Here is a 25,955-nt window from a genome sequence, read left to right as displayed (position 1 = left end):
ACGCCGCACATGTCTCGGGGCTTTCTGGATCGATGCAGGAGTTGGCCACGGTGCTGGAAGAACCTCGATCCACAGGTGCCGCTTGCCGCTGGGACGAACAGCGCCGGTGCGGCAGTGCCGTGGGGGGGGGGGGGGCGGGGGTCGTGCGTCCACCCGCCCCCCCTCGCGGGAGCCGTGCGCGTGGTACCTCTTTAGATCCACGCACGCGTCTTGCGTGGCCAGTGGCAGCCTGTGCGGTGCCACCCCAGCTCCGTTGAAGTTTGTGCATCGCCACTTTATTATTTCCCTTATGTTGCCATAAACACTGCGGGGGCTTTCGCGGCTGCTGTGCCACTGCCTTCGCCGCGTAGCTCCCCGATGCGTTTTCGGGTTGTACCGCGCGTTGTTCGGCGCGATGTCCGACGTTTCGCTCCACGTGCCGAGACCTTTCTTCGTGCCGAACAACAATGCGGTACAACTCGGACGCACATGGGAGAGCTGTGCAGTTTGTTTATTTCCCCACGCACGTTTTTTTATTGTATTTCGTGTATCCTTTTTTTATATATATATAATGTAAGCTATAGAAATTGTGGGTGAATAGCAATGGTCAGTTCTTCTTAGTACTGCCGAAACGCTTCTGGCTTGAGGGCTGTCGATAGCCGCATGGGCAGTGCTCCGCCAAGAGAGAAGCGTGCTGCGTTGCAACTCAACAAATTAATTCCTTATATTTTACACAACATTCGCATGAGTGGGACATCTCTCCCCTCTCGTCTTGATTTGCAATTTTCATGTATAAAGATCGCTTTCCCAGACATACTCTGTGACCTACAGTATTGTCGGATGTCCACCGTGAAAATAAGCGATGTTGGGCTGTCACCTGCCCGCTCGTGGATTTGGGGGCTTTGATTGATTGATTTATATTTGGCCTCGTCGTCGAAGCACAAATTGGCCACGGCGTGTTGGCGCACGCGCTTTCCCCCTGCTCGATAGCAGCCCGACGCATTTCCATCCCCGCCCATGCGAATATTTTAGGCAATCTCTGTAAAAAAAAATCCTTTGCTGAAACATTGTTGAGCAGATCTGTAAGGAGGAGGTGGAGGGGGTTCACAGATGACTGAGCCCGTAACCGCTGAGATCTTGGGTTTAAATGCAAGTTGTCGCAGGTCTTAGCCCCAGTGCAGTCACCATTGACATCACGCAGTGTAGGACTTGATGAGCGGAACGTGCTGTGCATGAGCGGCCGTGGTTTTGACTTGGCTGGGGCAGGAATGAGCGTCTGCATGGCTGTCATTGGGAAAGGCCCTCTCGTGAGTTCGGCAGGGAGCTCTGCCTTCATGCGAATCCCCATATATGGCTCGATAATGTCATTTATTTCATAATGCCGTTTATGATCCAGGAATGCTTTATTTTTTTATATTTGGCCATTTATAAAATAGTAATGTGTTTAACATATTGCAGCGAATTGCATCTCAAAACGCTATAGAATTTGTAACGTGCACAGATTCCACATGGAGGCGCAAGGGAAACCACGGACACAGGGCATGGAAGGCAGCCAGCACCAGCGCCAACAACTGCCCAAGTTCTGTGGTCCTATATTGGGCTGTTTGGCCGACTACAATTTAACGAGTGGTTACGTACTAATTTAATATCATGACCTAAGTGGAAGGCCATGATCGCCAACGTCATTGAGAAAGGGCATGACACATACAGAGCGAGAGATAAACTCAGTCAAGGACGGTATTGCACCCCGAGAAAATGCACCACCCTTACGAGGGGATAACGCTCTAAGGTCTATACAGACCCGGTTCCTCAACCCGCTCGCTGTAATCGCCTCGCCACTTCGCAGCGATCCATCAAACGTCCGAAGAGGCTCTGGGTTTACAGGTCACGCGCCACCACGCTGGGACACAGCGTGCGGATAGCGTGCGTCTTTGAGCGCTGCCAGGTGCTCAAGCCGCCTCAGTTTCCTGATGGGCCCTCGCTCAAAGGTCGATTCCGGTTAAAGAGGTCGGCGGCAATTAGTTCAGTGGAGTACCGAGGGACGCTCGGCACAGAGCTCCAGTCAGCGCTCGCCCGCTCTCGCTCGCCAGTGGCGGGGGACGTCTTCCCTGGGACGAATGGTGCGTGGCCTAGCCCGGCGAATGCGCCGTGTCGTCGAGCCGCCGAGCCAGCAACTCGGACAAGTATGAGTTGGAGTCCCTCTGCCTTGGTGGCCCAAGAAGCTGACGGGGCCAGACTGTGAGAATTGTCCATGGCCCTCTGGATCTAAATGTGTTCCCTTTTGCATCGTGAATGTATGGCGTACGTCAACCTAGAACAACCAACGACGTGGCCATTTATGGTTCATTGTATCAGTGCTGCAGCACAGATGGGGCCATTGCGATCGGAACAAACTAGAATGACAACGCGTGGTAGTTAAGGGCCCGTTATTCGTCGCACTTTTATGAGTTTGTTATTATGCATTAATTTCCACGTCCCAACAAATAATATTGCAAAAAATGCATCGTGCTAATGTAATTGTAAAAGGTAAACTATCTGGCGAATGTATGAAATGTTTTTAAATATATTTTTTTAAAAATACATACGATGTACTGTAATTGCTCTCTTCAGTGGTCAATTATTTCTACTCTGTGGAGGGATTTGTTTTTATTATTTAAGACGATAATGCAAATGTTGCCGTCCGTATGTTAGTCTTACACATTTTTAATTGGCGCTTGGCTTTCAACAATTAATGTTTTCACACAATGTTGATGTGGTGCAGTAATTTGAGCTACATTTCTTGTTAATTGACGACTCTATTTGGGTTTCATTAGTGGCTCCCTTGTTACAGAACCCCCGCTCTACCAGGGGAATGTTAAGTGGCTGTAAATACTCGACCGGCCTACGTACTCACCCACACCGTTATCGACTCACCGGTTACCCTACCCTACGTACTCAACCATAGAAAACATCTCTCTAGGCACCTACTCACCTACCAATCTTCCAGCTATATACCTCACCTACCTTACCTACCCACTTACCTACCGTACCTCCCCATACAATGCCCACCCTATGTTTCGCGTAGAGCTCCGCTGAACGTAGTGAACAGTCATCAACAAGACGCGACATTATTTGTGCAGAGGCACAACTCCGGTGCGGGTTGTCATAATGACCCCAGCGGTAGACGTTGACCCCGCACAGAGACCATGCCCTGTCCAGCAAGGCCCGCTGACAGCGTGACAGGGTGGAGCCGGGTGGACAGGCTGTAGGGGCACCAGCGTGGCAGGGTGGAGCCGAGTGGACAGGCTGTAGGGGCACCAGCGTGACAGGGTGGAGCCGAGTGGACAGGCTGTAGGGGCACCAGCGTGGCAGGGTGGAGCCGAGTGGACAGGCTGTAGGGGCACCAGCGTGACAGGGTGGCGCCGAGTGGACAGGCTGTAGGGGCACCAGCGTGGCTGGGTGGAGCCGAGAGGACAGGCTGTAGGGGGACCAGTGTGACAGGGTGGAGCAGGTGGACAGGCTGTAGGGGGACCAGCGTGACAGGGTGGAGCAGGTGGACAGGCTGTAGGGGCACCAGCGTGGCAGGGTGGAGCCGAGTGGACAGGCTGTAGGGGCACCAGCGTAGCAGGGTGGAGCCGGGTGGACAGGCTGTAGGGGCACCAGCGTAGCAGGGTGGGCCGAGTGGACAGGCTGTAGGGGCACCAGCGTGGCAGGGTGGAGCAGGTGGACAGGCTGTAGGGGCACCAGCGTGGCAGGGTGGAGCAGGTGGACAGGCTGTAGGGGCACCAGCGTGGCAGGGTGGAGCAGGTGGACAGGCTGTAGGGGCACCAGCGTGACAGGGTGGAGCAGGTGGACAGGCTGTAGGGGCACCAGCGTGGCAGGGTGGAGCAGGTGGACAGGCTGTAGGGGCACCAGCGTAGCCACGCGGCTCCTTCCAAGGTGCTGTGCAAGGCCGGCGCGACGCGCGAGAAGAGGCCGGGGTACGAATGCAGAGAGCAACAAACCTCTTGGTCTCTTTTCCAGGAAATTCAGCCAATACTTAGCCACAAATGAATTCCTATAAAGTTCCCGGATTCCTACGCTACTTAACGGTGGAACGGTCAAGGTCTTATAATGGATGGTGGAGGGGGGGCTTATTTTGAAGAATGGAGGAGGCCTGCTCTCAGCCTGCATGGGTTCTCCGTATTCTAAAAAAAACCGCTTCAATTTAGAAGAAACTCAGCGTCAGAGTAAATTATCTTCTGCAGATAATCTCGTCGATCGGCACCTTACCTGAATCCCTTCATCGTCCGTTGCTCGACAAAGGGGCCCTCGACGACAGCGCCGCTGATGGCGCGGCCCGCGTGGGTTCCTGGACGCAGTGCGCATCGTCGTGGTCGCGCTCCCGCTCGTCGTCGATTTAGCACGATTCAATGGGGCAGGGTTTTAAATAGGGAGCTCCATTGGACGTACGGATCAGCATTCCCGAGATATTAGAAGTATATCTGCATATTCGTGTATTAGTTATCTGTGTGTGTGTGTCCGTCTGGGGACACACACACACCAGTGACGATTAATTATCTGAACCGGTCCTGGGTCTCCCCTAGGTCGACTTAGCCTCATAGGTACTCGCTAACAGTACGTGCCCCTACAGTCTGTTAAGGCTATACGAGGGATCTTTGTCGCCGGTACTGAGCCACAAACAGCAGCAACCCGAGTTCAAATTCCGCTCACAACCAATAACAGTAGCAAATATTTGAACCAATCATGGGCCTCCCCCAGTCTAATCAGCCTAAAATAAGTGCCTGCTGCGATGTGTACACATCAGCACTGGGAAGACAAAGACGGCCGGACGTGGTGTTGAGCCCCCCCCCCCTCTTGTGCCGTTCAGGCCTTCAGAGGTGCTCGCTAACGGCACTTGCCCTAACGGTCTGTTAAAGGCTATACGGGGGATCTTTGTCTTTGTGTATATGGGTAGAATTTCGGTTGTGTGTGGATAGTAAATTCCCACTCGTGTGAGCTTTGAGGCCTCCTTCATAGCGGATTAGCGTGTTTGAATAGAGCTAAATCATTCATGTTTTTTTTTTGCATTTAGGCTGAGATCTGTACAACATCACAGGAACACAACCCTCATTACCACTCCAGTTTTGTAATAATAGAAGACAACACGATTATAATGCAATAACTATTAAAATGCTAATGAGCAATATTTCCACCCCAGTTGCCCTCCCTTCTCACCGACTCCCCCCCCCCACTACTCCCACCGCCCTTCCTAGCCAGGAAGGGCGAGAGGACTGAGCAACTGCCTCTCCTCAACTCATCATGCTGCCCTTCCCACAGCAGTGGCGCAGTAGTAGTAGTGTGGTCAGCATGGGCCCACATCTCATGCCCACCCCCACCACTCAGCAGCCCCTGCAGCCTATGTGCCCCGATGCATTTGCACCACTTGCACACTCAGCAGAGACGCAGAAGCAGGGAGACAATGACGGGGACTGAGTCACAGAGAGAGGGGCCCGGCAGAAACAAAGACACTGCCTCCGCAGATTTCCCGCAGTCTGCCGCGGCTCAATTAAATGTCCATGTAAATGAACGTATGGGTTAATTAACTCGTACCAAATAGACTTATGAGAGCCACCTTGTAATTTGAATGTTTTCATCGCACTTGATGACTGCGGCCAGGCATGTCACATTTCCATATTTGTCCATATATATGTTTTCATGAAATCAAAATACTGTTTTGCATTTCTTCGCCCTCATGAATAATTCCGATGCTATCTAAAGCCAGGCTCATTTATGTGTGTAAATATTTTCAGTGGACTTTTTATGATGTATGAATATTGCTATTTATCTTTGGGAATGCGGCAACACTGGTGGAGTGGTGAGCACGCCGGACTACTTTCAACCCAGAGGTCCCCAGTTCGATTCCATCTTCCCGGCGCGGCAGTTGAAACGACTGCGCGAGGACCTCAAATCCCCCCCCCACCGACCCCCTGTCCACCCACTAGCGTAACGAGTCGCGTGTGGTGCGGTAAAGTGTAGGGTACCCTCATCCCTTCCGCGACGTCTGAGGCCCGCGTGGGAGAATAAACCAATGGCCCCCTAAATCGGAGGGTTGGCGGGGGGGGGGGGCTTCATCTAATATTAGAGGCCCTTTCCGCCAGCAGTGGCATGAGCAAGCAATTGTGGGCCGCGCCTTTATCTTTGTTCATTCGTTCACCTGTGAGCGAATGTTGTTTAGAGATTATGTGGACAAACGAGACGTAGCGGGCGTCTTATTCGCGCCGCGGCCGTCGGGGAGGTGTGAGTGGGGGTCACAATCCCATTACGGGGACAGAGCTCGCCCGCTCGCAAGAGGCATTACGCACGCGCACACCGCGTGCCACGCTGAGTGTCGTGTGTGGGCCCCGAGTTAATGCGGCGGACAATTCGGGCCATTACGGGGAGAAAAATGAGCGCGTGTTTGCGACGGCTCTAAGCGATGCAACAGAAAGTAATTACATCCACAATGGGCTCAAGACCACTCGCAGCAGACTTACACAAGCGGCACGGGCCTGTACGTGGCGTGAATGCGAACGCGAATCTCGAGGTTCCAGCCAAGTGGCTCAGCCAGCGGTAGAGCGAGCGGCCCGCTCGTGATTGGTAGGTTGCGAGTTCAAAAATCCCAGTTTGGAGGTGGGGTGGGGTTTGCCTAAGCCTCCGGGGTCGATAAACATAGTTACCACATCGTGGAGACGTCACCGGGGGATGTCCTACGGGATAGCCTGATCTCCAACATAGGAATGCGGCATTCCCACCACTGGTTCTGCAGGACTCTCAACGGTAAATGAGCACTAAAGACTGAATGCTTGTCTGAGTCGGACGTCGCTCTGACTTAGACTCTGTTGGTGTCCAGTACCGGCACATTTCCAGCTGGGTGCCCCTGGGGCTTCCTTGGCATGTACCGAGGCATTGAGTTTTCAATGAACACTCGCGCCGCATGGCAAGAAAAGTTGCAAAGGTTCGATTCTCGCCTCGGGTGCGTTTCGGTGTGTAGCTTGTGCGTTCTTCCTCTGCCCTACCTGGGTATCCTCAGGCTTTTCTTGTTTCCTCCCATAGCTAATTTAAAAACTAAATCCCACAAAACAATGCAATGGGCGTCGGACAAACATCCCAACGCTGAGACATTGGCTGAATATTACTCAATTGGGATTACACACGCAGCAGCAGCATCGTCACAAACTACGAAAAACATTGCAGGATCCCTCTTGAAAAAAGAGTTTTGGACTTGGTGAGGCTCTCTCGTGTAAACACGCGCGGTGGTGGTGGTGATAACAATAATAATCACGGCAACTGTGCAGACTTCCAAACGCACGTTCAGAAATGTAACCGCGAGTCTTGGCGCGGTAACCTTGTGCCTTCCGGGCCACTTCTAGCGGTGACTTGTGCCATCAGCGTCTTGTCACATCACGAGAGGATCTCTCTCAGCGAGCGGCGCATCACCCTGTGGTGTCAAGAGAGCTGCGCCCGGGAGCACTCTGCCGCACTGTCGAGGGGAGTGGTGGGGGGGGGTGAATGTTTCAGCCGACTGAACAACGTCATGAGGTCACGCGTTGTTCATTATTAATCACATGCACGCATGAACACTCACGGAGCCGCTCGACTCGGGGGTTTTGGTGTCTGCAAAGCGCAACGCTCGCTCCCATCCCAACGCAGCAGTGATCGCTTCACCAATGCCGCTCGTTCGTTCTCCTCCCTATGCCACGAGTGCAGTAATCACCCGCAATATATGTTGATGATCGCGCAACTCAAGTTTATTCTGGGTTTTTTCATTCTATCAATTTGCCAGAGCCAACTTTTGTTCGAAGACAGTTTTTTTTTATTACACGTTGATGTTTGTGCACTGTTTGTGATTTTACATTTTCTGTCACACGGTTGCTTTTCATCTGATTTCTATTTTCTTCATTGTTGTTTCTTTAGTCAATTAGGTGACCCCCCCCCCTTACCCAGGTAACGCTGGCAAATGCAACTCGAAACAAAATCATCTCGCAAACTTGAAATTGTTCACACCGGTGCATTCACATTTCCAAGCAATCGCATTTTTTTTCACAAACTCGTAGATCAGTGTTAGACTGGCGAGCTCACTCGCCCTGTCTAGCTCTTCTCTTAAGACTCACCTGTTTCACCTGGCAATCGCTCCCCATGTAGGACCAGTGGACTCCGGACCATCGAATGTTTATATTTGCTAACTTCTTGCATGGCGCACTGAGATACCTGCATGAATTACGCCTGATCAAATGTCAACAATGATCTTTTTTTTTTAAATAAAATGGACTAAGCTTGAGTCACTCGCGCATTCATCGGTTTACGGCCACTCAGTGGCCACGCAATCCCAGCGAATGGCAACGGGGAGGACAGAACGGAACGGGAGAGACTCGTGAAGTAAAATCCGCGAACGTAGAGCCCAACAAATGCGCCAATCGTCGCAGCTGCATCCTTCGCTGCTCGGCGCTGCTGTCACGTTGCTCCAACAGCTTCTGCGCCTCCCTTAGCAACCACAGCGGGGAGGCAATTAGCGAGGGAGATCGCCTCCCCACCGCTTCTACCCCCCACCAGCACCACCGAACTCCCTGACAGCCACGCTTCGCATCCTCCCCCCCCGTGCATCGCTTGGCGCAGCGGAGGAGTGTGCGCTCGCCTCGCACCTGCAGGTGCGCGAGTTCTAATCCCAATTAAGGTCGATGCAACCGTTCGTCCTTCCACATTCGGATTAGTTGAGGGCGACATTATTATTGTACTGTACTGTGTAAGTTGTAGAACCCTAAAACGTGTGTGCCCAAGCCATCGTGTGTTCGCTATGTGTGTGTGTGTGTCACTTGACAGGGTGGAACAGTCACGCAGGGGTTAGCGCGCTGCGCTTCGAGCCCGTCCACCCGAGTTCGATTCCCGCTCACGGCCACCAGCACCAATGACGATTATATTTATTTGAACCAGTCCTGGGCCTCCCCAAGGTCGACTTAGCCTCAAATAAGTACCTGATTCGATGTGGTGCTGGCCACCCATCCCCTTGTGTGCCGTGCCGGCCTTCATAGGTGCCTGCTAACAGCACTTGCCCCAACGGTCTGCTAAAGCTACACGGGGGAATCTTTGTCTTTGTCACTTGACACCCTCAACACCCTTGAATACGAGATATCCCATTCAGGGATTATCGAGGTTAAATACTTTAATTTAAAACATCCCTTAAATAAATCATCCCTGATTGTCCTGCCCAAACTCCCTTAATTTTCTTAATATCAAGGGACTTTGATGCCCCCCTTCTGCCTGTCTCTAATTCCCAGAGTGCCCCTCTCCATCCAACTCGTGCAGTCACGTGAGCTTTTGTTCCATTCTCTTTTGTGAGATGCACGTCACTGCGAGTAATGCACACTGATGAAACACACATCAACACGCAGCGTTTCGTTATTTAAGCCCAGCCTTGCAAACGCACTCCAACCCTGCTTTCTCGTCCGCCTCTCCGTGTTGTGATGTCGAATCCCTTGTACGAGACTTCGGGTCACGACCCACTCGCTTCAATGACTCATTCCCAAACAGATTCACACTGGCCAGGCCTGAATGGACACTTTGCCGCGAGAGGGGGGGGGGGTGCTCGTTGGGGAATTTGGGGTACACGACCACGTGGAGGAATCGCGTGGAGGGACCACGTGGAGGGATCGCGTGAAGGGATCACGTGGAGGGACCGCGTGGAGGAGTCGCGTGGAAGGATCGCGTAAAGGGACCGCGTGGAGTGATCGCGTGGAGTGATCGCGTTGAGGAATCGCATGGAGGGATCGCGTGGAAGGAGCGCGTGAAGGGAGCGCGTGCAGGGAGCGCGTGTGGCAGAGCAGGTGTGTTGTGGGTGGGGGAAGTGATATGGTGTCATGTTGAAGATGGAGCGTCCTGCCCGTGACACGGAAATGCAGCAACACTGGCGCAAGTATAAATATATAAATAACATAGTTAATTCATGCACAGTTAAACATTACTCCTTCGTCAGGCCACTGCCGAGTTCAGTTTCTTGATTTTAGTTCAGTTTCTTTATTTTGGTATAGCCCTGTGAGCCATTCGGCTCTTGAATCGGGTGCAACCACAACAAACAAAAAAGCCAAAACACGAACAAGAAAAACATCTTAAAGCGACTATGTGACTGCATGTGCAAACAGAAAATCCATGAAAAAAAACCCAGCAAAATATTCCTGAAAAAAGCACCGTAGTGTGGGACTGCGCACACGCTGTGGGTCGTGGAGCTTATTTGACCACGCTGGTTCTGCAAGTAACACCACCTTATTGCATTGCACTGGGTTGCTTTGTGATGCAATTCGCCTCGCAACCACGGCGATGTGGCAATTCCAACACTGGCCCCGAGATATCAACAGGAGACGGCATCACTCCGCACTTGCGGGTTGCTCAGCGAAAAGCAAAACGCCTTCGTGTCGCACCCACGACAGGACCCTCCTTTCCAAAAGTTCCTCCTCCAATTAAAAAAAAACCGCAGCTTTTCCATAATGTCATTATTATTATTACTGTTTACCGGTTAATTCCGTCAAACGGGGCTGGTGGCGGGGAGCGAGGCAGGTGGCTGGTGGCGGGGGGAAAATGCTCCGAGAGGAATTCCAGATAAAGGTTGAATGTGTCACATTCATCGTGTGATGAACGTGAAGTACGCTCATGAAATATTTACCCTGTTCGTTTCCCTTTCACGAAGCTATTCCCACCCCCCGCCCGGTACAAGGTTGTTTTAGGATTGCCATTAATCACGCGCTGTCGAGCGGACCTTGCCCAGTCACCCTGCCCGTCGGTTGCAATATCTGACTTGGCTCAGAACTTGACGCTGCGCCTGCCTGGCTGCCTGGATGCCTGTTCCGCTGCTCGTGAATGTAACAACCAAACCGTTCAGTGGTGCCGGACCACCCTCCCCTCCTCCTCCTCGCTACTCCTCACGGGGAGGCCTAATTCTCCCACAACTCATCTTTTCGCGAGTTCCGATGCGGCCCAGGATTCTCCATTCGCCCGTACGTCGCACCGGGGAGGTGGCCAGAGTTTGGGAGCTTCCGGCATGTCGGCTGGACACGGCCCGTCGCTTCATTTCATTCGGCCCAGAGTAGAGTTACGACACATTCCCACTGCAGATCAAACTTGAACACATCAGCACAAGGGCTTTTTTGAAAACCGTGCAATATACTGTTGGAATACAGTTCAACGCAAGACCGGTACCAGATCTTGGTACAATTCAATTTCTGGCATCCGAACATAGGTGAGAACTCCCGGACAGGTGACAGCCACGGTAAAATTCGTTGAGTACCGTGTTGGAGGAGCCACTGGGCCGGCACTGCTGAGAGATGGGATTATAATCGAGGTTTCCACCACCCGTGATTCAAACCGGGTTTTCAAGTGCAGCGAGATGATGATGATGATGACTCCAGCCCGAGCACCATTCACTGCGTGCCAAAATCTATCTGGTTTTCACATAATTCGGTGTTCTTGCATCTTTGAGCAATGAAAAGGTTTCATGTTTATTTCCGTGTGATGAACATTCATTTGCAGGGCATATAAAAGACATACACACCCCTAGTGGGGTGCACAAAGATGTCTATTGATGGAACTTCAGAAGAAATTACATGATGTTCTTAGTTTTTTCGGTAAAGTCACGTTGAAGAGAAACAACAAAATAATAAAATTATTTTTATTGTTTTATATATTTTTTTTATTTTGTTGTTTCTCTTCAACGTGACTTTACCGAAAAAACTAAGAATATGAATTACTGCAGTCACGAAAGCTTTAAATCAAAATTTAATTACATGATGTCACCTTTTTCGATTTAAAGCTTTCGTGACTGCAAGGATTCATCTTCTTGGTTCTTTCGGTAAAGTCACCACGTAGAATGAGAATAAAACAATGAAACAAAATAAGACAATAAAATTCTCACGACGTTTCGGCCACAACACAAGTAGCCTTCTTCAGGTGAAGGAACAGAACTGTCGGGACGACAGCGCTTCAATGAACGCTGCTAAGATTCGCCTTCTTCACCTGAAGAAGGCTACTTGTGTTGTGGCCGAAACGTCGTGAGAATTGTCTTGTCTTATTTTGTTTCATTGTTTTATTCTCAATCTACGTGACTTTTACCGAAAGAACCAAGAAGATGATGTCACCTGCCATGCGAGAGAGCTCGTCTCGTGATCGCGGATAGCAAAATTGGAAAGAATTGGAAAAGTAAAGCAGGAAAGGGTGGCCACGATGAAACGCGCCCCCGCGCTTGCCACCGCGTGTGATTTATACCCTGTTTTCTTGGCTCTAATTATGCTGAGGCTCGCATTGATGTTCCTGAAATTGCGCTTGAAGGTCTGCAACCCACGTCACGCGGGCTGCTACTACGATTCACACCCCCTCCCCTCCTCCCCTGCCTCCCTCGCCCCTCCCTCCCCAATGTGATTTTCTCAATTGAAGATTAGGATCGCGATACGATTCAATAATATATGTAACGTGTCTATGTCTTGTTTGGCTGTTGCACCTTTGTCGTCTTGGTTGTTCTCTTTCGTGTGGCTCTCTTCAATCCGACCAGCCTGAATTTGGATAAAAAGCATTTAATGTAGCTACTGCTCTATTGCACCATCTCTGCCCTCGTTTAAACTGACTATTAAAATCACAAAAGTTTTAATGTGAAAGTCATTTTACGACATCATTGGTTTTATTACGTTTTTTTTTTATCTCAAATCGTGGAATGCTTCGAGTCGCCCTTGAACAAAAACGTTTCTTAGCTCAATTGGCTTTACTAAGTGCGAAACAAACCTCTGATTAAATTTTGATTTAAAGCTTTCGTGACTGCAGTAATTCATATTCTTAGTTTTTTCGGTAAAGTCACATAAATTTATGCAAACCGACACACCTGATGATGACCGTTTGAGTTATGGTCGAAACGTCGTGAGAATTTTTATTGTTTTATATATATTTTGTTATTTTGTTGTTTCTCTTCAACGTGACTTTACCGAAAAAACTAAGAATATAAACCTCTGATTCTAAATATATACCATGACTGCAATAATCACTGCGCATTCAATTCGCAAAATGTACAAACCCTTGATTCCTGCACGCTTGATTAGATGCCCCCCTCTCCCCCCCCCCCCGTATCACGAGCTTAAGAATACATTGTCATCCACAGAGCGGAATGCACCGCGGCGTTCCCTGTCGCCTTAACCCTCCGACAGGGATTGTTTGACTTTGCACTGTGGTCACTCAGCGCCTCTGTGTGCTCAGCCAAGCCCGAGCAGGGCCCGAACCCAAGATTAGCAGCAGTTTGGGGCTCAATCACGGAAGACGGAAAAAACTAATTCCGTCAAAAAAATGTAAGCGGAGACGGGGTGGGGGGGGGCAGTCCTTTTGGAAAATGCTTCAAGATGAATCCTGGGCCAATATTTTGCAAAATATAATTTCCCCGAGGAGGAGAAAGGAGTGCGTGGGCAGCGGTGTCACAACAGAGAGAGGAGCGGGGAGTGTCATGCACCACGTGAAGAGAATGGGATGGAACAGGTCACGCGCCAAGGTTTTGGCTGCGCTGTCCCGAGCTGGCCTGCTTCTTGGGCGTCTTTTAGTTCAGACTGCACACAGCAACCGCCTCGTTGATATTACAGTACAACATGTTCTTCTTGCCATAGCATGAAAGAGGAATATCTCACGATACCGAAATAGGGTAGAACCACAAGTGGATTTTTTTTAATCAAAACCGGCACTTAGAAAATGTTTCGCAGAAGGCTCAGAGATTTCCCATTGACGGCAGCTGCCTCAAAAAGACTTCGATACTGGCTAAACCAGGACAGACTAAACCAGGACAGGCTAAACCAGGACAGGCTAAACCAGGACAGGCTAAACCAGGACAGGCTAAACCAGGACAGGCTAAACTAGGACAGGCGGGCAACCCTTGGCTACAAGTTAAGAAGAGCCGAGTTTGAATCTCACCACAAGTCGCATCACACACCGGGTCTCCCTTCCACGGTGGATATCTTAGCACCAAACACTGCTGGTGTTTGCTATCACCTTGCCACACGTGACCTTTAAACCTGTTTTTTTTTCTATAAATCAAACACCACCGTCAAAGCAAAACCCACCTTGCAGATGATTCTGGTGGGTGTCGGCACATCCTGCAATGTGTGGAACAAGGCCACCTGGCATAATGTAGCCTACAACACCTGGAATAATCATTGTTATAGGCTGGGCGCTGCGAGGTGGCCCGGGAGATGGCAGTACGGAAATGGATTCTTGAATCTCTGAGACCCGCGTGTGTGTGTGTGTGAGGAGATGGAGTCTGCCTCAGTGGCCCGCGATCACAAATCGCTATTTAACTCTATCAAAAAAGTAACCTGCAGCACCACACCTATTACCACCATTAGGGGAAAAAACGGTGACCCAATCTCCGACCCCCAGGAACAGGTTTGCAGATTTGCTGAGCATTTCTGTGAGGTCCTGGGGGAGAGGAAATCCCTCAGCCAGGAAAACATCGTGGCACAAAGTGGGGATGACCCTGCTGAGGCTGCGGTGCCTCAAATATTGGAAGACGAAGTCACCCCCTGTGAGTGGCTGGCTGAGGTGCCATCTGTTGAGGAAGTACTGAAGGAAATCCAGAGTCTGAGACCAGGAAAGGCACCGGGCAGAGATGATCTCCCAAGCGAAATGCTGAGGGTGAGTGGCGTTTGTGCACATACTGCCCTACATGACATCATAACAACAGTCTGGACTCTTGAACGGGTTCCGCAGGATTGGAAGGATGCCCTGGTGGTCCCCCTCTTTAAGAAGGGGGACCGCACAGACTGTAACAACTACAGGGGCATCTCACTCCTCAGTGTGCCGGGAAAGGTCCTGGCAAGGATTATTCAACATCGCCTTGCCAGGCACGCTGAGGAGAGGCTTGTGGAGCCCCAATGCGGTTTCAGGAAAGGGCGGTCCTGCACAGATGCCATATTTTCTGTCCGTCTGCTACAGCAGAAGCGTAGGGAATTCCAACAAGACCTACATCTCTGCTTTATTGACCTGGTCAAGGCCCATGATACCATCAGTAGGCCTGGGCTCTGGGTTGTTCTTCGTGCTTTCGGAGTTCCTGACCCTCTGCTCACGATCATTAAGGACCCTCATGATGGTGAGCGGGCCCGGGTAAAAATACGTGGCTGGGAATCAGAGCCATTCCCTGTACACCTTGGGGTGCGACAGGGATGTCCTCTGGCTCCCACATTATTTAACATCTATTTTGACCACGTAGTTCGTGAAGCCTTCAATAGGTGTACCGGGGGAAATTCCATTTGGTACAGATATCATGGGAGGCTGATCGATGCCCGGGTGCAGTCAAGGGATGGCTCCCTATTGGTCAACCACGTTATGTATGCCAATGATTTGGTAATTGCTGCTCATTCAGAGGAGGAGTTGGAGACGCTGTTGCTGAAACTGGAGCGTGCCACTAAGAGGTGGGGCCTTACCATCAGCCCCACCAAAACTAAGCACCTGCCTGGGTATTTTGTACCATCGGACACTCCACCCCCACAACTCCCAATCGGTGATGGGCCAGTTGTGGAGAGAGTGGAGAGTTTCCCATACCTGGGCAGTGTGCTCATGACCGGCTCCGGTTTAACAGCAGAGGTCTCACTTCGAATCAGTCGAGCGGCAATATATTTTCATCGGTTGCGTAACGCTGTGTGGAAGCTACCTGGTCTGTCGCTCCGCACTAAGCTTCAGGTCTTCTCGGCCACGGTCATTCCCTTCCTTCTCTACACTTGCGAAACATGGAGCATCTTCGCTGGTTAGAAACATTTAGGCTGGCCTGCCTACGATCCATCCTGGGTTTAACCAGGCTGAAGTGTGTGAGGAGCTCACAAATCCTTGAAAGATTTGGGCAAAGTCCCATCGGTGAGCTCCTCCGGCAGGCAAGGCTACGTTGGCTGGGTCACGTAGCCCACATGCCCAGCCACCGCATGCCTAAACAGCATTTTTTTGGCCGGGGCTAAACGGGCTAGAGAAGAAATGGAGTGATGTGGTACAGGAGGACGTGGAGCTGAGTGGACTTCCAGATGACTGGTACCAGGGGTGTCAAGATCGGCCTCAGTGGAGGAGGCTCGTGAAGGAAGCTACTGGGCAGTTGGAGGCAGTCGCCCTCCAACAACAACGGAGGGCGGATGAGCGACGCTCACAACAACGAGCGGAGCGCCGGGTGGCTAATGCACAGCAGGTTGGCACAGTAGGGGGCACAGGTGGTGCATCAGCCAGTCATCTCAGTCAGTCGACCCGTGGCACCTGGGTCTGCCCCGTGACCTCCTGTCAGCGGGGCGTTCGACACTTCACGTGGCCTCAAGGTGCACATATCCTGGCACAAGCATCGTGGTGACGTCACCGCCACTTAGTGGCGAATGGCGGTTGTTGTTGTTGTTGTGTGTACGTGCGTTTGTGTGTATGTGTATACGTGCGTTTGTGGGGAGCGATAATGTAGCGGTTAGCACGCTGCGCTATGAACCCGGCGACACGGATTCGATTCCCGCTCACGACCAACACCAGTGACGATTATCTGAACCGGTCCCGGGCCTCCCCTAGTTCGACTCAGCCTCAAATGAGTACCTGGTGCGGTATGTAAACATTGCCACTAGGGAGACAAAGGCGGTCGGGCGTGGTGTTGGCCACCCACCCCCTCGTGTAAGTTCCGGCCTTCATAGGTGCTCACTAACAGCACTTGCCCCTACGGTCTGTTAAGGCTATATGGCCTGGGATGATCTTTGTACGTGCGTTTGTGTGTGTACGTGCGTTTTTTATTTAACCTGCAAATTTGTTTTCATCTTCCTTATCGACTCTTGGAGGTAAGTGGGAGGGGGGGGGGGTGGTCATTTACTTTGCCCGTCTCTTACTCGGAGCTAGAAAGTGATATTTGAACGCATCCGTGGATCTGTGGTGCCACGACAGCGAAGCCGCTCCGTGGTGGCCGTGCCCGTGGCGGGGGTGCTGCAGCAGCAGAGAAGCCACCCGGCTTCCGTCACAGCGCTTCCCTCGCCACCCCCCACATGAACACACACACGCACTCACGTAGGGCCTCGTGGGGGCGGGGGGTCACCTGCCCCTGAGTTTTTACCCGAGGGCCCCCCTCGTGGAGGTGCTCCACGGTTTCTTAGCGCCAGGGAATTGGCAGACCCCCCCCCAGGCCGAATGACGCTGCGGCACCATGGATTAACTTAAAATTGTATGGCCACGGCGAACTCACTGAGAACCGCAATGAGGAAACAGCCAAGGCACACGCGGATCGGCAGGCAGGAGGGGGGCGGGGCGGTACAAGAGGATGCCGTGCACGTGGTTAAACAATGGAGGGAAGGGGCCCTCGCCCTTGCACAGCGTGTGGTGTAGCGGGCGTCGGAGAGGAGGGCTGATCCGATTGGCCAAGGACGGGAAATCCGAGGCTCCGGATTGGACGAGGGGCCAGCGGGTTCGCGGCGCGTTAGCTTTGAAGTAGGGGGATTAAAAGGGACGAACATGAGAAGCAAGCTCTCTTTGTGTTCGGAGTCTTCTGGAGTGAGGGACCACGGAGTCATCGTCCCCTGCTACTCGAACGTCCGTGAGACGGGTCGCAGAGCAGCCAGGTCCAGTTCCCAGCCAAAGCCACGTGCAGCCTCGCCTCTCCGCGACTACCTACACCTCGAGAGCGGATCGTAAGTAAGGAGGAGAGAGGTAAGGCCAAGAGGGAACATCCGTTAAGGAGAGTGAGTAGGGAGAGACAAGGCAAATTGGGCCCTAGACCGCTGGGAGATAGGTTAGACCTGCCCTGCTGACCCACACTGACACGAGTAGGTTAACTAAATCGCCAGTAGACATTATGGCTGCAGTGTTTTGTCGTCCGTGTTATATATGTCGTTTATTGTTAAATTTCAAATCACAGTTCCTATGATTACTGTTGTTACATTGTTTTCTTAGCTTTATTTTGGTGATTCGAAAACATATGGTTAATCCAAATTGTCTTATGGTTGTTGTTGTTGGCTTGCACCACATTGATTTTTGCACAGCGTTTTAATAAGTTTTTTGTGTGTGGAATATTTGCTGGTTTATTCCAGAATGTTTCTGTTACGCGTTGTCGCTTTAAGATGTTCTGTGTTCAAATTTTGTTTGTTGCAGTTGCACCCGACTTAAGAGCCGCATGGCTCACAGGGCTATACCTAATAAATGAAAACTTGAAACATTAAACCTTGTCGTGTTGTCTCTGCGGATACGGAGACGGGTGCTTGGTGTTGTGAGCCCGCGCGTTGTGGTGTCCCGTGAATTCTGCCCGCGTGGGTACTCTCGCCACTGCGCAGCTCGTGGTTGGCGTGTACGAGAAGGGCACAGCGGCGTATTCGCAAGGTGGCTAGTACAGCTATTCAAATCATGCCACGAGGGGCAGCAGCGAGGGTGGGAGAGTCGGAGAACGGTGGGTCACAGGAGAACGGGGAGGCGGGGGACAGCCTCCCCAACAGATGCTTTGAGACGCGCGTTCAACAATACTCTGACTTGCTCCTGAGCCAGTGGCAATTTGTGACCAGATTTAAAGTGTTCTGTAGACTATATACAGTATCTTCTTTGGTTCTTTCGGTAAAGTCACGTAGAATGAGAATAAAATAATAAATTGATAAAATAAAATAACACAATAATATTCTCACGACGTTTCGGCCACAACACAAGCGGCCTTCATCAGGTGAAGGGGGCGAGACTGTCTGGTAGGACAGCGCTGGAGTGAGAGAGCCACGTTCAGATCACGGCTTTTAAGCTGTGTGAGAGGAACAAAGAGCTAATTCCTTTGTCAAGGCTCTTTGTTCCTCTCACACAGCTTAAAAGCCGTGATCTGAACGTGGCTCTCTCACTCCAGCGCTGTCCTACCAGACAGTCTCGCCCCCTTCACCTGATGAAGGCCGCTTGTGTTGTGGCCGAAACGTCGTGAAAATATTATTGTGTTATTTTATTTTATCAATTTATTATTTTATTCTCATTCTACGTGACTTTACCGAAAGAACCAAAGAAGATGAATCATTGCAGTCACGAAAGCTTTAAATCGAAATATATACAGTATATATGCACGGTAATATAATGTATATATATACACTGTATGTACACACGTAATTCAAACACCCCCCATGTAGCTGCATAGATAATAGGGGGCAATAATGGCACGCACGGGGGTGCATTTATCGTGTCTATTTATGTTGAATTTTTTTCGCACCATACGTACAGTAGTCAACCGTGTTCACCCGGAGTTGCGGAGGAAGGTAAACAAACTCAACACAAAAAATCAGTTCTAAAGAAATGTGCTTTCATTTTTCTGGTTACTTATATATTTAACAAAACATTTATTTGATTGTCCATGACGACGCATATTATTATTATTATTTTGGGTTATCTATTTTAGAATGTTTCGTCGAACTAAGACCCGTATCGTAAAGAAAGGTTTATTGCCTATTACGAAGACAAACTCAAATAATTCATTCTTTAGATTCGGTCTGCCCTTTCACCCGTGACAAAAAAAAGAGCTCCATCGGATTCCTCCGATCCAACGAAAACATTCCGATTCAGTAACCGTTTTGTCGCTGAACACGTAGCTCCTGCTGTGATTTCCAGTCCCCGCTCTCGATATCGCCTCGGGAAAAGAACAAAAAAAACGTCCGTCACTTATCCACACGCGGTCATAGTTAGCGACACGGGGTGCAGAACAATGAAAATCGAACGCGTGGATTTATATCACGTGGTGGTGGACCGGAGGAGGGGGGGGGGTTGGGATTTTGGTGATCTTATCAGCACCCCCAACCCCCGGGTAACAATTAAACGTCCCGGTCGTTATCTTTCGTCCGCGTTATCGTTGCCGCGCCATCCACACGCGCGTCAGCCGCCGTTTCGCTCGCGTGACGAGACGCGTGAACCTGGCTCTGATTTGTTCATCGGAGGAGCGAGTTCCCGAATTCAAACGCTGGCCACTGAGCGCAGGAAGGTGTGGGCAGCGGCGCAAGCTGTCCAAGAGTGCAGGCGGTGCAACTGCACCGGGGACCCACTTAGTGCCGGTGACGTCACCGCGGCGCCTGTGCCAGGCGAGGTGCACCTTAGCGCCACGTCAAGTGTCGAACACTCGCTGCTGGCAGGTCACGGGACAGAGAAAAGTGTCATGGGTTGGCTGACTGAGATGCACCACCTGCGCCCCTTACTGTGCCAACTCGCTGTGTTGTAGCCACCCACACACACACACCGACACGTGCCAAGGATGATCACGTGCTCGATCCGAGCCCCCCCCCCCCATGCTCCTTACGGGCCTTGTAATTGCACCGAAGCGATTGGTCAAGTATGCGGCTTACAGAAACAAAAATGCATACTCGTGACAACAAAATTGGAGCAACGCCGCCGCTGTGAATTAACGAATGACGCATTCCACCACAGGAAGGCGATCAGCTGTCATCATTTGTCTGAAATCCTCCCCCCCACCCCCCAAGGTCACAGTGGGTTGTGCGAGGCCACGCCGAGGCGAGATGGGGGTGGGGACCGTGATTGGGGCATTTCGTGAACACGGTTCGATCTGCAATCGGGTGCGTGGCATTGTACAGACGCTGCACAGAGACTAGGCACCATGGCACGCGACTACTACAGATCGACTGTCACCTGTCAGTTATGAAAGTTGTTTGACCATCATTCACCATGCTGGTCAGGTATACGGTTTGTTTAACGGAGGAGGGGAACAATTGGTTACAGGATCGGTTCGCATATCAAGAGGCAGCGGCGGTAGCCGTGGCCCAGATTCGAATTCAGGTGCCGGGATTGTGACGCATTTCGCTAACCACTCCATCTCCGTTGCTGGAGAGCAACAGCTGTGATTATACGTTGGGGTGGATGATGAGTCCGATGATTGCGCCTGGAGTAGCGGGAGCGATGAATCATCGCTCTGCGATGATGGTGCATCCTGTTATATTTGTGAATCGGACAATAAGTGGAAGTTAAACGCTCCATGGTTTTCCATAACATTTTTATAATTATAAAAATTAATTTAAACCGCGGTTTAAATTCATTTTTGTTCTTTTACTCTGTTGTTGAAAACATATGTCACGGTGATTGTCAAGGGGGCCCCAAATCGTAGCTTTGGTCACCAGCGGGGGGGGGGGGGGGGGGCAAGGCAGCCTCTGTCCCCACGCTCGTTACGCTGCTGGGGTGGAGGAGAATGAGAAGGATTTCGTGACTGCTATAGCGACACTGTTCCACCACCACCAGTCGTGTTCGTAGCTGAACCACCACGCTGGCCCGTCGTGAACCACGACGATCAGAATGTGCACAACACTCTAGAAACCCAGCCGTGGAGCTCGCCATGCACGCATCCAGGCACGCTAAGTCAGAAGAGTCACAAGAGCCGTCCGCACGTCCTTTGGACCGTGCGCATCCGTCCCTCTCTCCTTCCCATACCTCCCTCGAATTGTGTTTTTTTTTCTGATATAGTGTGATATGCGGTATGTACACGGGTTCACGTGACCCGCTCCAGCCATTAGAGGCCGCTACATTACCAACAATTCAAACATTATCCTCTTGGGTCTATATTCATACACGTGTCTGCTGTTGGGTCGAAATACTTACATGTCTCTCCTATATTTTCAGTAATCTTACATGTGTCTCCTAGAGGGTCTATATTTCTACACGTTTCTTAATATTCTTATTCAGAGGTAGGGTGGTCCGGCATATGAATGTGTGCCCAGGTCCATTGAAGAATGTTTTTCGCTCTTAAAACGGAACCATCTTTCAAAAGAACGACTTTTCACTCAGCTGAAAATCCACTCTGTGTGGCTATAATAAAATAAAAACGCAACTCACTCATCAGCAACACTGCTTTTAGGGAAAACAACACATGTACAAGTGTAATCACCTATGTTTTTGGGGTAATGACCCATCTTCATAGCACATCTGTGCAGTCGAGATTGCACGGAGAGGCCGTGGGTGTAAATTAATGCTATCATCGGGACCGCGTGCAGCCCTTTTCATGAACGCTCGATAATGTCGCTATAAAGGCCACCACGCACCTTCACCTCAACTCCCACGGTGAAGTCCTTTGTCTTTGCCTGCCGCCAGCTCCCACGCCTCCACAGATCAGATCCTCTCGGCGCGGCACTACCCCCAGCACCCCCCACTCCACCATCGGCGCTTCGCTAATCATCAACGCGCCATGTTCCGGCTCACCGCGGTCATTATCGGCATCTCGTTTACCTGGGGCCCGGGGTTACGACCGGGTCACACCTGAGTCTCAACTTGAGTCACAATGCGGTGGCGGTGAACGATGGATCGTGAATTTGCGTGCACGTGGGTGTGTCACACGCAGATAAGAATTTTAGCGATGGTAATGTCGGCTTGTTAATAATAATTTGTACAAAACAAAGGTAGGAGGTTAATGGAGCAGCTCTGTAATTGTTTGCTCAGGCCACTGGTTTGGGGGGGGGGGGTGGTGGCCTCCACTTAAACTAAATCTAGAGGGTATTTGGTCTACTCTTCCACGTCGACCAGCAGTGTTAGAAGAAGTGAGAGGACCCCACACTTTACAGAGTCGGTGGGGAAGACTTTGGCCATTGTTTCAACTGCTGCGCCGAGGGATCGAATCGAACCGACGATCTCTGAATCGCAAGCCCAGCGTGGTAACAATCACAGCAGTGTGACAGCTCACTCTTGGATTGCATGTAGTGGTTCTAGATAGGGGTTGGATGATGATGCTGGTGGCGGTGCTGCTGGGCAAATATCCCTTAACCTCTGGGGACATCCGCTCAAAGGAACCCCATCGGGCAAAGTGGAGCCCTCTCACTCCCAACCCCCCCCCCGCCCCTATCCTCCAAAGTATAATTGTTTGAGAAGCCGCTTTTTTTGGTAATTCAAATTTTACAACGGATTTAGAAATCCCAGCCTGACAGTCCTGGTGATCTTGGTGCTGCGTTATTATGATGGATTATGTCTGAGTGAGTGTACAGGGAGAGGGGATGCTGATGTCATCTCCCACGTATGGGTTTTCTCCGGGTGCTCCGGTTTCATCCCACGTGTTAACTCTCATTTATTTCCCGATAGCTCATTTAATATGCAGAGGGTCGCAGATCTTGATGATCGGGAAGGCATATGGGACCGTCTCAACTCGTCGCTGCCTTTCCAAATCGTCCGCGGTTTGTCGACCCTCTGAGTCGTTCCATGTCTTCGAGAGTGAGTGAGCAAAAACTGCGATTTGCAAATTGAAACTATTCTATAGTTATTAAAAGATTAAGACATTTTCCGACCAAAGTTAATAATTAACCGCAATATTATTTGAAGCAACCATCAACTATTTTGAATTTGTTGTTGTAACGTTCTGACCCCGTGTCCCTACTGGACATCTGTGGAAAAGAGCTGTATAGCTCATCGGATTCCTCCAGTATAAATACATATTCTTAATGTGAACTACAGCTACACATGTGCCCCTTACAGAATAGATTATTAATGTCAATGGCCCTCGTGCGGTTTTATATACAAAGATAATATTTTGGGGGGGACTGATGGCGCAGTGATTAGCACATTGTGCTCCGAAACCGGCGACCCGAGTTGGATACTCGCTCACAACCAATAACAGTGGCGATTATCTGAACCGGTCCTAGGCCTCCCCTAGGTCGAACCAGCCTCAATTGAGTACCACGTGCGCTGTGTAAAAACGTTGCCACTAGGGAGACAAAGGCGGCCCGGCGTGGTGCTGGCCACCCACCTTCTCGTGTGCAGTGTCGGCTTTCATGAGTGCTCGCTAACAGCACTTTCTTCAACAGTATGTTACCAGCTACACGGGGGGTCCTTGTCTTCGTGTGTTGATATAAAGTGGGTGTGTTCGTGATGCTCTGTCAATGGGGAAGAGTGGACAAAGTGTGGATTAAACAAAGTCGCGAGGACCTTGGCACAAGCGATTTGTCTCCAACCCTGTACCGTGACCCTCTTAAAAGGAGGGCATACAAAGCACAATCAGTGTTAAATAAACTTTACGCGAATGTTAAAAGCAAAAGCAGAATGAGTAACGACGCAGCGCCCCCGCTCTGTTTGACTCGACTGTGCACACTCCGTGTGCACGCAGCGATGTAGAGCTGTTTGCTCTCAATGGACTCACGCATGTCAGAGTAAATGTGACTGAATTATTGACTGGACGACTGGGTGACTGACGGGATGACTGACTGCCTGAATGACCGTTTAACTGTCTGACTGAATTACTAAATTTATAAGACAACAATTCTACTTATTTACGGGGAAAAAAACTCATGCTAAATCGTAGAAATCTTTTTTCAGGAGGGTCCTGCGTTGTGTTTTTTTTTCAGATGTGTTCAGACAATTAATGAGCGTTCATACTAGTGGGAGGAAATTTGAGCATCTGGAGACTACCCACGCGCGTGAGGGGGCAACCCCTCTATCTCCGTACAGATGGAAACAGATTATTAATCCACTTGCCTTACTGCCTTCTACTGGCGAACCAGGGCATGGCTTCTCGGCGTCCACGGGAAGGGATTTCACAAAATGTATGTGGCAATCCACCAACCCTCGCCTGCACAATGCTGGATTACAGGACACGCGCATAGCCAACATCACACTCACTAACAAACTCCGTTCACTAATTGTTTTACTGCCTGGATAAATAGCTGATTCACGACTCGACTTCTACCCGTCTCGTTGATTGACTGTCTGACTGATAAGGCAACCGAGTCGATGCCACGGTCAGGATGATTAAAAGGAAGCGAGACGTGGGGAGAACGTGACCGACACGAACACCAACTCACAAACTCGCCAAGCATTTGCGAGTCCCATCCCCGCTATCGGTGCCAATGTTCTCTGTCCCAGCGACGCCCTCTCTCAGCTCTATATCGGGCCGTGGGCGCTGTTCAGGAAATCAGGGGCACACGGGGAGGGAGACGCGCTGGGGACGTGGCGATGGAGGAGAGGGGAATGGAGGAGCCCGGGATGAGCTGGATGGGGGCAGTGGCAGCGGAGCAGTTGGAAGAGGCGGGGGCGGGCAGCGAATGGTGTTCGGAGTGGACGTGCGAATGGAATGTTCTGATGGATGGTGATTAGCTGGGGAGGAGAGGGTGGTGGGGAGTGGGGTTGGGAAGGGGGGTTGGGCGAGGAAGAGGAGGAAGGGGGTGGGGGTTATGACCGTATCACGACGCATTGGCGCGCACACGCGAACCACACACGTACTGACCGGGTCAGTCGGTCACCTTTAACCCTCGTGCTGGTGCACTATGAAGCCCTTGACGTGATCTCAAATCCCGGCTGCGGCTGACATCAGTGGCGAGTGCTATCTGAACCGGTTCGGGGCCACCCCCTCACTAACTCGCAATGTCCTACTTGGTGATCATGTGGGGAAACGACACCCGATGGTCGCTGCGGTGTGAAGAAGCCTTCATCTAGCAGTGCATGGTATAAAATGATGTCCATTATTAAGATTTATTTAACTAGACAAGAACCCACTAAAAATGTCCACGACTATTTTACATGAGTGGCCTGAGGTCAATAAGCATCATCCAAAGCCAACATTTTTACTGTCAAGTTAAGGAATGGCCTAACATCCCAAAACACAACAAATGCACTCAAGAGAACGATTTGGTTGCTTTTTACTGAATCCTAGAAACTGCGACACTGACGATAATTTCTAACTTGCACACGAGACGAGTTCCAGTGTCCTGGACATTAGTGTTTAAACTAAAATGCATTCAACTTGTCACCAAAATTTAGCATTTGTTCTGATAAAAAAATACTCAAGAGAGGTTGTCCACTTCTTAATGAACACATCATACAGCTAATTGTAAGAAAAGTTGCACCGTTAATAAGAATAACCACATTCCAAAATCTCACGAAAATCAGCTCACTCTGTGACTAGAGGCGAGTGGGTCGCTGGTGCGTGTGAGTTCGGCGGCGAACGGCTCACCTTTGCTTTATTGTATCCGTCCACAAACAGAATCGCTTGATTGCGTTAATCTTATCGGACAAACGTAACGAGCAAATTACCCCGCAAAGCCCCCACG

This window comes from Petromyzon marinus, chromosome 6 (genome assembly GCF_048934315.1).
Source record: "Petromyzon marinus isolate PM22_M1 ecotype Great Lakes invasive population chromosome 6, UKy_Petmar_22M1.pri1.0, whole genome shotgun sequence".
NCBI classification, from domain to species: domain Eukaryota; kingdom Metazoa; phylum Chordata; class Hyperoartia; order Petromyzontiformes; family Petromyzontidae; genus Petromyzon; species Petromyzon marinus.
This window is presented reverse-complemented; position numbering follows the sequence as displayed.